General features: G+C 40.5%; 1 protein-coding gene across 5 annotated transcripts in view; it reads right to left on the reverse strand.

Moving 5' to 3' along the window:
* The window catches only part of LOC121596716, a 79,567-nt gene that overhangs the window by 25,408 nt on the left and 35,968 nt on the right, over positions 1-18,191 (reverse strand). For 3 of the 5 annotated variants that reach the window (XM_041921903.1, XM_041921904.1, XM_041921902.1), the window contains one exon: positions 11,242-11,300. The exons of the other annotated variants lie outside the window; for them this stretch is intronic. The gene's annotated coding sequence lies outside the window, so the exon portion shown is untranslated. The remainder of the gene's footprint in view (positions 1-11,241; positions 11,301-18,191) is intronic. 5 annotated transcript variants of the gene reach the window in all.

An 18,191-nucleotide genomic window follows, 5' to 3' on the forward strand; every position in this document is an offset into this window, starting at 1 on the left:
TTGGATTGCATCCTTTTTGAGTTTTCACACTTTTACGCTCGTCTGCTCGCTCTTAGGAAGGCCATTGTGTGACAAATGATGGACCGGGCGCCTGGTGGCGGGTGAAGCGGGTAGACGTAACAACAACACGTAGCGTGGTACGCTTCTGGAAGCGTTTAGGAGAAAGTTTGGAAAATAAGTGGGTTGATTTGCGAAGAAAAGCCGCTTTGCTAGTTTTTGCTGTACGTTAGCATGATAAAGAGCAAACAATATAAAACGCACAAATGCAGTAGATATTTGATTTAAAAAATAAGAAAATATGAATGAAAAAATAAATTAAACTAAACTCCAGTCTCTTTACAGGGTTTTTTCAAGTCAGTACAGATTGCTATTCACCACGTGCAAAATGTTATTTCACCTCGATCTGACATTTAATTTTCATCATTTCTAAGTTATGGTTTGTTGGATCAGTATTACCAATAAGCAACAAATACTTAGGTAAGATTGCATCCAAACTAGGCTCTTTCATTTGGACTAAAGGTAGGCCGTAGGATTTCCCTGCGTCAGTTAGCAATGTCTAAGGCCAAAGGAAGCTATTCAAAATCAAGCTATTCAGCGGGTACGTCATTGGATTAGTTAAAAATTCCAAGACACTTTCGAATGTGCACACAATTATTCACCAGTTCCAAGATGGTTTTCAACAGCTGACAAATGGTGTATTTGCTTCATAATGCAATTTCAGTTTTTACACCTGATTTTCAACAAATCACAATAAACTGTGTCAAACTCAATCCAATTTAAGACGTGTTGAAAATCATACTGGGGACATTAAACACTATCAATGGCGGATTAAGGGTATCGGGGGCCCTAGGCGGAAAGACGAGTTGAGGCCCCCTGTGTCACAGGCCCTGTGTCGAGTTGGGGCCCCAACGGCCATCCTTCCGGGGGCCCTTGTCGCTAGTACTCTGTCCATAAGGCATACTATAGAATGGCGATCTACGGGGCCCCTAAATCGGTGGGGCCCCAGGCGACCGCCTAGTCCGCCTACCGTTAGATCCGCCACTGAACACTATGATGATGGAAATGAAATATCATATTGAAGAGGATTAACATCTTTCATGCGGTGAATAACAACGTTTACATTCGAAATTGACTTGAAAACCCCTGTAAATAAGGTTTAAAGAGAGGGTTTTCCAAGTCAGTTTCGAATGTAAACGTTGTTACTCACCGCATGCAAAATGTTTTTCCACATCGATCTGACATTTCATTTCCATCAACATAATTATTAATTTCTACAGAATGATTTTCAACACGATTCAAGCTGGATTGAGTTTGACAGTTCTTTGTTATGTGTTGAAAATCATGTGTTGAAACTGAAATTTCATGTTGAAACAAATGAACTATTTTAAAGCTGTTGAAAAACATCTAGGTGAAGAACAATGTCTACATTCGAAACTGACGTGAAAAACCCTGTATTTAAGTGAATTATGAAATACAAATTGAATTAGTTTAATTTTACATAAAAAAGCCATAACAGTTTTTACTTTCTTCAGCATGATTTTCAACTCTCCATCGGGCTGCTGCCATCGTTATTTCACCGTTTTTGGAAGCCGGATCGCATCACCCGTTGAGAATTGTAGTGTTGAAAATCATGCTGAAGAAATTAAAAATTATTGTGATAAAAATGAAATGTCAGATCGATGCGGATTAAAATTTTGCACGCGGTGAATAACAATGTTTACGTTCGAAAATGACTTGAAAAACCCTGTATGAAGGACATAGTAGCCAGTTTTTTTTTCCTGAAATTGATACTGGATCTAGATAACACTCCTATTCTCAATGTCACCATATCTTCATTCATTGTATGTTTTAAGCGTTTTCATTAGTATTCTGCTCACTATCGAATCTGATAAGGAAAAAAAATAGCACAGAAAGAAAAGAAATAACTCACTTCCCTTTTGTGATACGGCTAAAAGTCGGAAAAAGCTAAATCCAAAAGAAAGAAAAAACACACTAGACAATGAAAACTAGCCTTTCATTATTTAGCCCTGCTGACTAACCTTGACCGTTTTCAATTCAATTCCACATCAACATGTATCATTGTGGGGAAAAACTAAAACTTAAACTCTTGCAAAGGACCGTGTTTGCACATGGCGTGATGTGAGGCTATGGAGGTTTTTTTGTGTGTTTTGCACCTTCACTTGTGCCCATTTTGTTTCCGCTTGATTTTCACAGTGTGCCAACTTTTCCCCTCCATTTTTCTCTTGCTCTCGCTCTCTCTCTGTCTTTTTCCTTTAGTAAGATAAGAAAGTTGGCATGCAAAAGTATAGCTTCCGCCTTCAAGTTTCCTTCGTTTCCTCCCCATCCCCCCCCCCTGTCCAAATGTTGTAGGCTCATACACACATACATCCTGCCAGCAAACGATTGGACAGCGACAAAGTAGCCCTAAACCACCACTGCTGCCAACGCGAAAGCAAATAAAGCACCCAACTTCAATCGGAAACAGTACAAACGGGGGAGGCAGAAGAAAAAAGTTTCAGAACACTCAACGGAAGTGATATTTTGGCATTAGCGAGCCTTTTGGATGGAAAACAGCGGAAAAGGTGAAAAAAAAGATTAAGCAAAGTATGATGATGGGTTACCAAACCGGGAAGAAAAACGCACACATACAAGAAGTAGATGGGAATAACAGTTTGTCACACACGTACACGGAACGTAAAGGGTGGGAGGGGGGGGGGACTTTGCACCGCGACCTACGCAACTGGCAAATGTTATACGATTTCCTTCTTTTTAAAAAGAAAGCCCCAAACGCCCTGAAGTTTGGTTCTTCCCCCACCTCCAAAATGGCATCGGTCTTTTGGCGTCGCTTGACGTCGTGCGGCGGTCGACCATACCGACCTGGCACAAACCGGCGCCGACATCGTCCCTGGGAGCGGTGAATTTTGGCACAACGCAAACCGTAATCAAAATTGCTGTACCGAAACTAGTTCGCTGTGTTTCGTCTACCAACGGGCTTTTACCCTTGGGGGGGAGGGAACAAAAAAAACAGCCGGGGAAGCCTTTGAATTTTGCCACCTTTTGCCGCTGGGTGGTGGCACAGTGGAATTCCCTCCCTCCCCCACACCTTGGTGGGGGAAAGAAAGTTGAAGGTTATGCTGCCGCATTTCTTCGATTTGATTCACTTTGAAACGGGAGCTTTTCACCTTCCTTCCGTACACGGGTTCACTGTGAAATGGGAACAGTAGCGGCAGTCAAACAAAAAAAAAAAAGAAACATGTAAAAACACAAGAAAAAACCATAACGGTGAAAATGAAGTCGAAAAAAACACGCACACACACACACACACACACACACACACACACACACACACCGAGGAAACCGATTGTACCTTGCGGAATGTGGTTTCGGAACGTTTTTGAGTTTGTTACGGGGCTTTTTTTTTCTTTCGCTGGTTTGCGTTGTTGATTCTTTTACCTTTCTTTCCAATTCCCTCCTTCCATGGTAACGAGCAGGCCAGGAAAACCTTTGCAGAGCTTCAAGGTGAGTTTTTACTTATTCATTCATTCGTCTTTTGGTGCGTTTTCTCTCTCTCAAACACACTGCCACCATCACCACCAACCCAACCCAACCGGGAAAGCCCTATATGAATGCGCTATACCCAAGGCGATGCGTCTTTTTTTCTGCGTACTATTGCTGTTAAAGCCGACTTTTGGTAAAGATTTCTTCTTCGGTTCGGTTTTCCCACGGGCAGTACACACATACCAGTACATAGACACTGTAAATGGAAAGCTTCCACGCATCTTACAAACAAACAAGAGAAAAAAAACCGTGTCTCTTCCTTCCCATGCTTGTGAAACCTTAGCATAGCAATGGGTAGAAGTTGATATTTTTAAGGGCCCGGCCGGCATGATGTTATTTTCATCTCGTTTGCAATATCGCTCGTTTCGTTTCCTTTCGCATTATTTCAGCCACCTATCGGGCTGCTTTCCTTTTACAGGTTCCAGACCCACCCAATCATTTCCAGACCTTGTGGATGCAAAACGAATGAACCCGACATCAAAGGAATCGCTTGACTGGTGAGGTTATGGTGTGTTTGATTTTGTTTGTACCATAATCGTTTTGTTTCCATTCTTAACGGTTATTAAATTTGTTTAAAGTGGTTGAAATTCGTGTCGTACGGAGTTTTGAGTGGGAATAGATTTCCTGTAATTTCAGGGCAATTTGATTATATGTTAGGCTGAACACGTTAGTCGGATTTACGCCGATAGCCTTCAACTTCTTTTTTTCTACAGCGCGATCGGCTGCACGCGAGAGTTCTAGTGATATTCTTTACAAGACATTTGAACCTTTTGTCATGCAGCCTTGTTGTTTCACTTTATACTTGTATTCTCCTTCATTCCGTTCTCTTAAAATTTTTTATTTTATGTTCTTTGTTTTCCTGGCTGATTTTCGTTCATTGTATTATAGTATTTTATGTGTGAATTCAATCCTGAATCTCTACTATTGCATATTATCGTGATGATCACCGACTGAAAATGCCTGACCAAGTGATTGACCAAGAATTGATTGCGCAAAATGTCACCAAACATGCGACAGTCGCAACAACTGTTTGAGTCTCACCTCTGATCATCACAGTAGACTTCGTGACGCTGACATGATTTTGTTTCAGCCGGAATTTGTCACGACTGTGTCAGTGACATTTTGCCAAACTGATCTCAGTAAAAAAAAGTCATGACGTAGTTGCTTATCAAGCGTTGGTCACAAAAATTTCACGAAACATGCATTGGTCACCCCAACCGTTTTGAGTATCACCTCTGATTATCACAATTGAACACGTGACGCTGACATGGATATTGTTTCAGTCAGATTTTATTTATGACATTTATGACAGTAATATTTTGCAGCACTGCTAACAACTCTGCATTCCTATTTCAAGCTTGAAAGCTGACGTTTCGACCTATCAGTGGAACAATGCTCATCATTCGAATTGCATCAATATTCGTCAGGTTCCATCATATTGGATTTCATCATGCATCACGGATTTTACAGGGTTTGCCAATTGGACGATACCAATAAATTATGGGAACGAACCAAAAATCTATGGGATACGATGAATAAATCGTGAGACGTGATTATGGAAACTGACCAATAAATCGTGGGAAACCCTGTATCGTCACAAACAAAGATAGATTTTAAAAAAGTTTTTTTTTTCTATTTGAAATGGATTATAGTATTTTTTAAATGGATCAAGTATTAACTTCAGCCAAAAAAATCAATCCATTCGTCTTGTTCTAATTGGCGTAACGTCTTACGCGGACATGCCGGCCTATAATACAGGCTTCCGAGACTTAATCCATTGCCACGCAGCCGGATAGTCAATCCTTGCTACGAAGGGGCGGTCCATTCTAGGCTTGAACCCGCGACGGGCATGTTATTGATTCGTTCAAGCTGACGACTGTATCACGGGATTGCTCCCAATCATTAATTATCATTAAATCAAACTGCAACAAATCTTAGATTATTAACATTTTTGTCACACAGAAATAATCCAGGCGGAAAATCTAAGGCTATTTTGTTGTGTGGGTTTGTACAGATTGTTGAAATGATTTCAGCCACTAGTTCGGTCAAATCTGTCACATGAAAATTGCCTATATAGATCACAGTTTTAGCATCATTATGATCAAAAGCACCAACTGTCATCAAATCGATACGTACAGTCACGGATGTTGCTTAGCAAGCCAATATTATAGAGCGCTTAACGAATATTCCCTGTACAAGAAGCATATTATTACAAGGTTTTCCAAGTCAGTTTCGAATGTAAACAAATCATGTGTTGAAACTGAAATTTCATTTTGAAACAAATAAACCATTAGACTGTTGAAAAACATTTTGGATGCAGGGAATGACAATGTGCACATACGAAAGTGACTTGGAAAACCCTGTATGTTGTCAACGGACAGAAAGTAATTCAATGCTGGTTCTGCAATTCACAGACGTAACATCATTTGGTTTCAACGGAACAAATATTAATTAAGAATTCATGAAAAATAAAACTTTTTAAGTTTTCAAGATTAAAGGTCTGGTCGATTAATGAAATTTGATACAGTTCCACACACACACAATTTGTTCCATTCACTTTTATGTTAAAATGAATAAAAAAGCCCAAATGCCTCCCTGATTTTTTCTCTGACCGTTGTTTTATAGCAGTGGGAACAAATATAAAAAAGTCTACTATTTTTGTTCTACCTATTCCTGTGCCTATATTGAACAACCCCAGTGAAAACTATCACAACGAACGAATTCTCTTTTCACACTCCACGCCGAAACGGTTCAATTTTCTTCCACACAGTCGTCACGGAACAAAACGCACCGACATTTAACTTTTCTGCAACGAATTACTCACAATCGAGTTAAAAATAATTGCTTCCTCGTTTGGAAAGTCCACACCACGGTCGCAAACGAAGCCTTTGCCCCGGGTTGATAAATTAAAATTCATTATAGACTGCCGAACACCTAAACCCATTCATGGCCCATCGAATATCGAACATCTGGAAAACTTCTGCTTCACACACAAAAAAAAAACGCTAGGTATTAATGATACTTTGCCAACTATCGTACCCAACCTCACCCGCAATACCCTCGGTGGGATGCGTTTTTGATTAATTCCAAGCACTTGATTTCCAAAGTTGGATGAAAAGTTAAACCTCAATCGCCGGGATCTACAAACGGAAACGGAGCAGGCTTGCAAAACTTTCAATGGGGGATTACTTTTTTTTCCTCTCCCACCCGTCGAGCAGTCTGCTCGCCTTTGCGTGCACACCAACTGGCATCGCTGGATCGAAGCACTTAAATTGTGATGGATTGATTTCGCCCCTAATTGCAACGGGGTAGCCGGCACTGCGCACTTTCGCCTTCTCGGAACTAGTGTGGAACGAATGGTTTGTGAAATGACAGAAAATTTATCAACCATCTACCGAACGATACGAATCATCCCGGGCATCATCATCTCAGCAGTGCTGGAGGCAAGCAGTTCCGGCAGCTGTACTACCGAGCCAAAGCTCGCAAAAGCTTGCGAATTGCCAGGCGTCCTTTTGTAGGGAGTTTTTCTCTCCACTTTCCCTCCTCCGGGTTTCTGGCAACTTCACCCACATCAAACTATTTAAAACCCCTCCGTTTGGCTTTCGGCTGCGGCACTGACAAATGGCGCAAAGTTTTGCCCGCTTCCATATGGCCAGCGAACGGGGCGCAGAGGTTTTGGGTCGGATCTAGCTAGGCTAGCATCCCGTGCTTCATTGGCATTTTTTTTTTTTTTTTGAGGATGAGGGCTCCTTGTGTCGGTCCTTGTGCACGCCCGAATCGAACCTTCGAATCGATGGGTACAGCAATATAGTGAGTCGGTGTGTGTGTGTGCTTGCCTTTTTGCGAATTCGTTCGTTCGATTGTTGCCCCGGATATAGAGACGTTACGGACCGAGTGCTACGGGATAACGAGGCCTTTTGGAAATTTATTTTTCCGCAAGTTCCTTTTTCCTGTCGCCTTTCATGCCAGTACTGTCCGCGCATCCCATTCGCCCCTCGCGCTCATCTCATCGTTTGTTGTTGCGTTTGCGTTTGCTGAAAACTTTGCACAGGAAAGCGCACGGACGGCTAGTGAACACAAAACTTCACGCCGCCGGATGGCTTTCCCCGGAAAAGTAAACAATGTGGGATCCGATTGGAACGGCAAATTGTGACATAGCAAGTTTCGACTTTCTTCTGCCCTGGCCGGCACTGTTTGGCCGGCGCTTGACGAATCGAAAGGTACACAGCAGCAGCTGTTGGGCAGAGCGGAATGTTTCGATTTGAGGGTGCCACTTTTCCGACAGCAATGATTGTTCACTTATGAAATTATTCGATTGTTTGTTTCCGTTGCTATGGTGGGCGAACAAAAAATAAAAATAAAAAGGTAGGCGAGCTCGTTAAAATTTTGGAGGACATCAATGGCCACATCCCTGTGATTGTTTTTCCAATCTTTGAGGAGAAGCATAACTTGCATAAATTAGTTTTCAATACTTTGAATGGAGAGCGTTGAGCTATAAATATGATTTTTTAATAGACTGAACCAGAGAATTTAATAATGAGTTTACTTAAACTTTTTATTTTAACAATCTGTGATACATATAATATTATCTTGGATAAACTTATTATTAAGAACTTTGGCAATCGTCAATAATGGGAAAATACATTTCGAATAAATCCATTAAAAAACTTGCATTATACACAGAGTTAATCACCAAATGTTTTGTAAAAAGAGGAATAATTCCATTTTATACAAGTAATAGTTGAAAAAACTTAAGTCTGTGTTAGAGCCCCAGTAAAATAGAAAGTGATATTTTGGGTTTTCTACTATAATTCAATACATTTTTACGAAAAATTTTCTTTCGCACACCAAAAGAAAGCAAATTCAATGTCCCAACTATCTAGAATATTTTTTAAAAAAAATTGAATTAATAAATTAAATGCATTTCCTTGTGATTCACGGTGAAAATATAATGGTCAGTGGGGAATCACAAGGAAATGTGTTAATATGTTTTACAGACTAAATAGTTGGTGAATCAAATATCCTTTCTTTTGGTGTACCATAAGCCATAATCTGATAAATGTTCAATGAAATATTTAAAAAAAAAATCTCGATTACTTTCACGCAAGGTTTAATGCGACCTTTAGTGTTAAGCTTTTCATACTTAATGGAGGCGCCTGGTAGTTGGTGAATATTTAGATGTGTTTCTGCAATAAAATAAAAAATGTGACGATAAACCTATACAATGTTTATTTTATGAGATAAAAAAAAGGTAAATAAGGTTTAATGTAATAGTGTTAATCGTCTGTCAATACGTAGTACTTGCTTATATATTCTTGTTAACTGTGTGGAAATTGCTGCGCCACATATTACTATGCTATTTTCTTAGTGCTTTTCCACTTCATTTTATTTAATAAATTATTAAATGTACCACACGTTGTGATGAAAACAAATACTAACAAAAATCAGCTCATCTTTATGCTACAGCTGAAATGTCCCCAAATTTTCGTATTTTTCCCTGTATTATTACCATCATTCAACTTTGAATAATTTAGCTTTTCTGCGTGACAGTGCCGGTTTTCCATTTCTGTCCGATTCGAGCACTGCTGCATACTTGTTCATTACCATTTGTTCCCTTATACGTTGCAATCGTGTGATTTGAAAAACAAAAAGTAAACTTAAATTGCGAATTGCTGAACGTGCAAAAACCTTCAATCAACGCTCTTACCGATTGATGGGGCGAGAATTGTGTGATCAACGTGTGCACACTTTTCCTGTTTGTTCAACGCTTTTGTATCATTTTTTACGCTACTGTTTTTAGCTCGTTGCACCCGATCCATGATCAACGCACGCATCAATAAAATACAAATTTCGTCACCGTTGCACTGAGTGGTGAAAGCAAAAAATTGTGATCCTGTGTTTAGCTGAAATCTGCTGCCCTGTGAAACGGGTTCACAAACACACGCATAACATTTACCAGTACTCGTCAGAAGAAGAAAAAAGCAATCCACGAGCGTGTATGAGCTCACCATCCAATCGACCCCGCAAGCCCGTGCAATCGCTCAATATTGACAAATATAAAATTAATTTCCGTTCCCTCGCAACTAATGTATGATTTATGCTTTTGCTTCGGGCAAAATTACCTTCATCGGGGGTTTTTTTCAGGACCCCTTCAGGCTAACGCATTCACGCCCGAAAGGGCACACGCACGGCCATTTTATGAGCCGCATATCGCAAGGTCTACCCCCAGTTAGCTGCTCCTTCCCTCGCAATCATGCTTGAACGGTGCTTCGATAGCGGTGCCGGAGGCTTTGGCGATAAAAAAAGGGCAGCCCGAAACGGGGAGTGACATGACCCATGCCATGTACACGTTCGCACGTTCGATTGAGCGCTCAATCGAGGGCTCATAATTTCTCCAGCCTTCCAGTGCCCGCTTGAAGCACCGGAAACCGACCGACCGACCGGTCAAGCCGAAAAATAAAAGCATATTCACAGCTACCCGGTGGCAGGCAACTGCCGCTGCGGGGACCCTCCCTGTCAACCACTGCCTGGACTGGATGTGGCGAATTTTATTGACATAAATGTTCCACGAGTCCGGCTGCATGTACATGTACGTATTATTACTTCTTTTTTTTTTGGGTACAGTGTTGGGTATTTTGTTCTATGGTGGTGGTAGATTTTGTTTTGCTTCCTTCAGTTTTGTTGCTTCGTTAGCAGCCGGCAACCAAACTAACTCGCCCCGCAAGGGTGGGAACTTTGATGTTTTGCGCTCCCCTTTTCAAAGCAGGTCGCGCTTTATGGCGGGATAGATGCGAGAAAAAGTGAGAAAAGCAAGAAACACTGTATGTCGCACGCTAATTAATATGGAAGAAATATTATTTTGTGACTGTGCAAACTGTGAAATGCCATTTTTGCAAACTGTGAAATGTCATTTTTGCAAACTATAAAATGTCATTAATTTTGTTTTGTAGTATAATCTACTTATTATACTCTAACAATACGCCTAAAGGTATGCAGAGTGTCGCTCTGTATAGTATGGCAAGTAAATCCTATTATGGGGCCCTTCACGATTCTAGTCAGCTTGTTTATATGGAGTTTGACAGTTGGAGGCTGAAATCATGTCAACAATCCATACAAAACCACACACAAAACTAGCCTGCGATTTTCAGCCTTGATTATAGACCTCAGAGCTTGAATTAGACTCGAGTACCCGCTCGAAAACATGTCAAAACAAGGTCGTGTTTTCATCTATACCAAGGTGCATTAAAGAGATCAGGTGGTGGAATCTAGTATCAAAGTCTATGTAGTCCAGGTGGTCTCATAGCATGTTTTTTTATAAACAAATTTGAACGTCACTTCTTGAAAGGTGAAAACTTTTGCTCAAACAGGCTTTCTGGATGCTTAACAAATACACAAAACACTCTTAAAATCTTCATTCCGAAGCAGAAGTAATAAAAATCAGCCTTATAAATTCATACACCTTGGGATAAGCCCACCTGTATATTATACCGACTAGGATAGCTGCTCGAAAACTGCTATACAATGCAAACAGCTGATAGGCTTAAATTTCAGCCTACGATCTAAAAACGGAAAGGGGCCCTATATCAGTTATTTTTATTGAAACGCGTATTGTAGCTGCTGAAATAATTGAAATTGTTGCTGACAAATAAATAAGCATTTCAACAAGATATACAATCTACAAACCTTATAAAAGCTTCAGCTGCCTGTTCACAATCATGCTCTACCCAGTCGGTGCTTAAATGCTGTAAATTACAATAAAATAAAACAAAATGGTGAGCATATTTATTCACTCGCAAAAAACTAGTACAAATTACAACAACATGAGTTAAAATAAGTTCTTTTTTCGAAATCTACCCACAATGCTTGGAAAATTCCAATTACTCTCACCATGCGTCACCACATTTCTAACCACAATTAAATACTCAACAACTCGAGAAACCGCATTAAAACGTAGCCACGCTCTAAATTAATTCGTATTAGCAAAACCACTCACTCTTCACCTCCACTCTCCCACCCCATCCCTTGATGTTTTGGGGGTGGAGCTTAGCAAAGCTTAAAAGCCAATTACTAAACCACACCGCAAACGTCATTGCTGTCAATAATCAATCGACCTTCAGTCACGCTGCGGGTAGGGTGGTGTGCATTAATTGGTCGTTGCCCGGAGAGTCGCATGGAGTGCAAATGGTATTCAAAGCAAAAAAAAATGGCCCACAATTACACATACACACACACACATACACATGTGCAAAATTAAATGATGGATAAAATCATACGACAAATAAATTCAATATCCTACCCTGATCAAGCCTGTGTGGATCAGCTCGCAACAACCCTCACCTCTCACCGTGCGTACGAATGTGACCAATAATTAATCGCTTTGTGGATGAATGATTCCAGCGGGTCGCACGCGCTTTTTTCATTCTGTAAAATTACTCATCAACGTGGCAAATTGCACAACGAAAACACACATCAAAAAATAAAAAAACGACCCCTCTGGCATACATTATTTAATCCTATCCCGGTTAGTACTGGGAAACGGAACACAAAATGCTGCACCAACCAACCAAACGGATGCTATGGGGCAATGCGGTAAATTGCTCACTTTAATTATTTCCCTCAGCCCACCACCAGTACTGCAGGATGGAGTTGGAATACAATTACTATTAATTAAAAGTGCACCGCGCGATATGGTTTCATTAATTTCTGTCTCATCATCTATACGCCGCGTGCTTTGTAAGCGAATTGTCACATCGTTATGCTTCGGTCAGGATCTAAGGATAATCGAAAAATCGATGATTTCTCACACCGTGAGGTGGAATAAGCATTTTTAAATGGATAAAAAAGCTGTACGCAACACTGTAGCGAAGGAAGCTTGCTCGTGAGCTGCAGTTCAATGTACAGCCACACATCACACATCATTCCTACCCCTCAATGGCAGTGTATGAGTTTCTGCCTCCGGTGGTGTGATGTTTTCCTTCCTGTTTGTAGCGTATTGTGTAGTGAAAAAACACGAACACAGTTCACGATGCAATTCTTCACTCAAAACTTCTAGCGAAAGCAATTTCAATCCCTTCTTGTAAGCACCTATCCCAGGCGCCCTAGCACGTACGACACATATTGTACGTTTCAGCCACTCTCACCCACAAACCCCGATCGTTTCTGGTAGCTCGTGGAGCAAACCGTTTCTCACCTCGTATCGTCGATGTGTTATGCAAATTGCCCGATGGCAACAATTTCTCCTGCTATCGATACAGCAGCAGCAGCAACCGCTCCCTCCTCCTTCAACACACTGAAAGGAATAAGCTCCCGGAGGACATCCCGGAAAACCATTCGTTTTCATTGGAGTGATCAAAAAAGTTTCACTTTATTAGTTCTTGGGCTCAAATGTTTAAGGCTGAAGCCGATGAACCATAAAATTTGCAATGAAGAAAGTTTTTCTCCCTCCCCTTCTCCGCCGACCCGGGGTTTGATGATTCATGATTCATGGTTTTAATGGTTTTTTTCCTGGGGATGTTTTTCTTATTCCCGGGAATGAAGCTGACATAAGACATAACCATTTGACCCCAGGGCGTTCAGTCTTGACAGTTATAATTGCTGCATAAAATCATGAATCTAATAAAATAAAATAAAATCAAAGTACTTGGAAGTGCTTAAGTTTAACTTGTGCTTGTAGATTGTGTAAAGGGGTTTAAAGGTTAAAGGTATTTCTTAATATTAAGAATCTTGTTATCTCAATACAAGCTACCTTCACTTTCCTTTTATTTCATTTGTTGTTTTAGTGTAAATTTATAAGTATAATATGTAATCTTTTGTATATTAACATCAATAATGACCATCCTTCTATGTTTTTAAGTATAAAATGCTTTCAAGCTAACTGTACACTTTGAATGTTCAGTTACTGCCATTCTACTTAGGCGCAGCGAATCATCATCATCATCATTATTATTATTATTATTATTATTATTATTATTATTATTATTATTATTATTATTATTATTATTATTATTATTATTATTATTATTATTATTATTATTATTATTATTATTATTATTATATTATTATATATTATTATTATTATTATTATTATTATTATTATTATTATTATATTATTATTATTATTATTATTATTATTATTATTATTATTTTATTTTTATTATTATTATTATTATATTATTATTATTATTATTATTATTATTATTATTATTATTATTATTATTTTTATCATGATTATTATTATTATTTTTATCATGATTATTATTATTATCATGATGATTATTATTATTATTAATTTTGTTATTATTATTATTATAAGTAGTTGTAATAGTAGAAGTGGTAGAAGTAGTTGTTGTTTAGTGTATTGTTCTATTTACTCTTTTATGTTTTCGTTACGGTGGATTTTCGGTGCGTCTGACCTCAGTCTTAAGCGTTTCGAACGATGTTCTGGCGAATATATTTGTTTGAACGCATATTTTTAATTTGTTTGTTTGTTGTTTATATCGATATATTCCAATTTATTTAAGTTTAATTGTCTATTTACGATTTATTAGGAAATATTTCACAATTATACTTAATCTTTACAAGCTACACTTGTGGATTTTCGGCATATTAGCAATTATGCTACTTGTTCATCAGTGCTTACACGCTTATGACTCCATCCTTTTTAAGTATGATGTGCGCTTACAAATATGATTTATTCCTACGCACATACGCAACACACATATTCATCCCGTGCAGCAAATCACACCACCGCCACCTAACATTATTTGCTATTATTTATGACATTTTTCCGTCACATTATTACGCCCATCTCACCACCACCCAACACTAATGCGCTGGATCCTTTGCAGCGCTACAAACGACCACACAAAAAGCGTAAGCACTCAAACATCTAACCGGGCAATAAAATGCCTTCAAGCAGAAGCGTCACACAATGGTGCCCGGCCGCTTTGACCTCATTTGCTTATGTGTGTCCCCATCGCACCTCGCATCGCACACTACCAGCCGGCCAGCAACGAGCGAAACAACAAGCAGCAGCACCAGCTCAACTTTATGTTTCCTGTTTCCTGGCCTCATAATGCTGCTCACACCCACTTCACCACAGCGTGTTCATCCATCCAAAGATCAGGCCATCAGCTCATCGTGCTCATCCCATTCAGCCAGCAGCTAGGCTACGGCCCCAATGCGGAAAACCCTCCCTGCATGTTTTGGTGGCAGTATGCTTTTCGGCCCCGGAACTAGCTGCCCTCAACCATCCCCGTTTTGCCTGTTGACTTCTCACGTTGAGTGGCACTCAACGGTGGAGAAGTGGCAGGAGCAGGCGTCATATTCACACTCATCCGGGAGCCACCTTCGCTTACTGTGGGGACACCACGGAGGTTCGACAAGGTCGTGTCAACCGACGCCATCGCCTTTCACCACATAATGTACGTACGTGATGGCTTTGCAAAGATTTGCCAAAAGTGCCGAAATGCGTTCGCCTCCAAGGCGCACGGCTCCACTAAGGCTGGTTGTGTGTGGTGAGGTCAACTTTGCCGGGATGATGAAATGGAAACGCAAACGTTTCTGACTGATGGTTAGGGGTTTTTGGCGAAAGCTTATGTTTGTCCCCCCGGCCAGAAATAAGTTTACATTACGCGTAACGGTTTACCAGTTGCGCCGTAGTAGATTATAATTTCGCTCCAAGAAATGGAAAATTTCGTGTTAACACACAAATTAGAAACCATGATGTGAAAAATGAAATTATGTTGAATAGCAAGCGACAACGCTGCCTATTGCCTAATTTCTTTTTTTGGAACCGGCGGCTTAATTGGCAACGAAATTAAATGGATGTTTTCAGAAACTCATAAATAAGCGTACCGTGAAAGGCAACTGTCAATTTTTAAATTGTGCCGTTCAACGCTTATATTCACCGAACATAAAGAGAGGGAGAAAAAAAGGCTGTGTAAATTAAAGAAGCAAAACGACGAGCGCATTAATTACCGTTTGACGTGATGCGAAGTAAAAATTGGTCGAACAGAAGAAGCCGAAAAACTGTCCATAGCTCACAACAGGGGGGGGGGGGGGGGAAATACACGTCCAGCCAGTCAGCAAAGGGGACAAAAAAGTAATCAACAAAACTCTGTCGCAACCGGAGGCAAATTCATTTACGCGTTTGCTTTAGGTAGATTAATTCAAAATGTGTTTCCTTGTGCTGTAGGTAGCCGAGAGCTCCCCGAGGATGCATGGGTGCGCGTTGTCCGGGGGCCTTTCCAATTACCGACACTTTTTCAGCGTCCTTTTGATTCAATGGCCATCTAGCGTTCCCCACACTAGCCCCCAGGACACCAATTTCACCACCCACCTTGTGTGTCTGTGTCGGTGAACGGATGATGAGCTGCGCCGACCGTTTCGACAGTTAAGCGACACGCCAGATAAACGCCAGCAGGAAGTAGGCGCTCTCATGTTGCGTGAAACGACAATTCTCCCCCCCCCCCCCCAGTTGCGCCCGGTGTGAAAAGCGACCGAGGAGCGGTTAGGTTGTGTGCAAGTGGAGGAGGTCGAAAAAATGGCGCCAGCAAACTCCCATCATAATTAGACGAAACGAGAGGCGCACACAATGCAGACGAGAGCAATTGGTCACGTTTCGTCGAGCAACCGTCCCGCCGGGGGCAATTAAAAGAAAGCCATGCTATCCGGCTCGCTCGCTCGAACGTCACACACGCAAGGCGCAGAGGGCTGGCACTGGCGAGCCGTGCTAAACACCGTCCTCCTGTTCTCCGCTTGCTTCGCCCTGCTTCAAAGATGGTTTGAGGCGCCGAAATTTGCTGATCCGAAAGCGACACCTGCAGTGTGGAGAAATTGATGCCGCAGGTAGTTGCCGCAGCAATGCGATATTGGTGTGCACAGGCATATTTCGCGTGAACGGCAATAATCAGTTATGGTTTGCTTTTGGGATAGAGGCAGGTGCCGAATCGAGGTTGCCCGGCGGGATTAGAAGCTTTTATCGTTGCAAAGTCAATGGCAGGAGCTAGTTTTGGGGGGTCGCTTTTTGCAGCGTTATGATGTGCTATGAGGCCCAAAAGTGAATGAAAAATGAATGACTTTGTATTATGTGTTCGAGTGGGTTGGATCAACTTTTTTATGACAAACGGATAGGTAAAATTTAAACTAGTACAATAGAGTTAAAAATCGAACCAGAGAAGCTAACAATGTTGTTAGCGGTGTTGAAATTTCCTATAACACAACCTAACGTTTAATATACCAGAAATTAAACGAATCGTGACATGGTTGATTCTTCATGAAAGAAAAGCACATTATACCAATGATAGTATGCGTTTAAGCTCAAATAACATCAATTCCTTGAACAGTTTTAAAGCCAAGATAATCTTCCTACCATTCAACCGGCGGATGGTTTGAATTGTTCGAAAACGATTCGATCGAATTACGATTTTTTCAGCGCCTGTTTGACTTGACGGCAATTATTGAGAAAAAAATGTCGCGTTAGGAGGTTAAGTTTGAACTTGAATTTTCACATCGAGAATTTCCCGGGAAACCCCAATAAACCTTAACAGGAATGCATGATAAAAGTAACCATTTTTTTTTTCGCACAAATTTAATTTGAGGTTTTTAGGTTTTACTGCGCTTAACTGAACGCTGTGAGTATGATAGGACCATCAATTGTTTTGTACTAAGTTTGACGTGTAAGAGGATATATCGTTTAAACACTTCCGTCACATCTCCAACCCAACCACATCACGGTTATTTTCCTGCTTGTTTGCTAGGAAAAGGGTACGTTGCGGTGCAGCTAAACTGCAAAAACGCACGAATGTACGATGGTTCTGTTTTGGTGAACGCGGTTCGTTGGAAATATTCGGCCGTATCGGGGAGCTCGTTCGTTCCCGGGAACGTTCGTCGCGACGCTCATTTTCACTCATTTCATAGCCCTCTAAGATCGAACCGTCTAGATTTTCTTCTGCCCAATCTAGTGGTACAACCCTGTCCACTCATGAGCGACGAACGTTCTTCGACGAACGATTTCCCCGATACGACCGGTTATTAACAATAATTGTACAACAGTAATACATACTATTAATCCCTTTCATTTTAGGCTAGTACATAGTAGTACAAGTTGGGCAGTCGTCAACTCGCACGACATACAGTCGTTGCCACTTTATTTTGGCTCTAAGGCATCAATTTTGGACAGTGACCTTCAATTATTTACTTTAACGCACATATTTTTGTCTGTAAGTCATCCATTTATGACTCTTTGAATTTTACAAAGTATTTAAGCATATTTTTAACAATTGTTTTTCCACAGCTCATTAAAAATACAAAAATCGTGACATGCTGTCAAAAATTGGTGCCCTCAAGACAAAAATAGGTGAGTTAGTGTCAAAATTTAGCGGCAACGACTGTAACAACATGCCCGTCATGGGTTCAAGGACCCCGTATGGACCTAGCCCCCAATACGTAGGAAATAAATATTATTTTGGGAATTTTTGTTAATTCTTGTATCTTTTTTCCTATGTTGCTAATACACTGGCATATGCATCCATTGTGTAAGATGATCTTGTGCCTCTTGCGATACTTTTTGAAATACCCTGCAAATGGAATAATGATGCAATACACATTGTTCGTGCTTGAATTCTTTTACT

Source organism: Anopheles merus, chromosome 3R (genome assembly GCF_017562075.2).
Source record: "Anopheles merus strain MAF chromosome 3R, AmerM5.1, whole genome shotgun sequence".
In the NCBI taxonomy this organism is placed as follows: domain Eukaryota; kingdom Metazoa; phylum Arthropoda; class Insecta; order Diptera; family Culicidae; genus Anopheles; species Anopheles merus.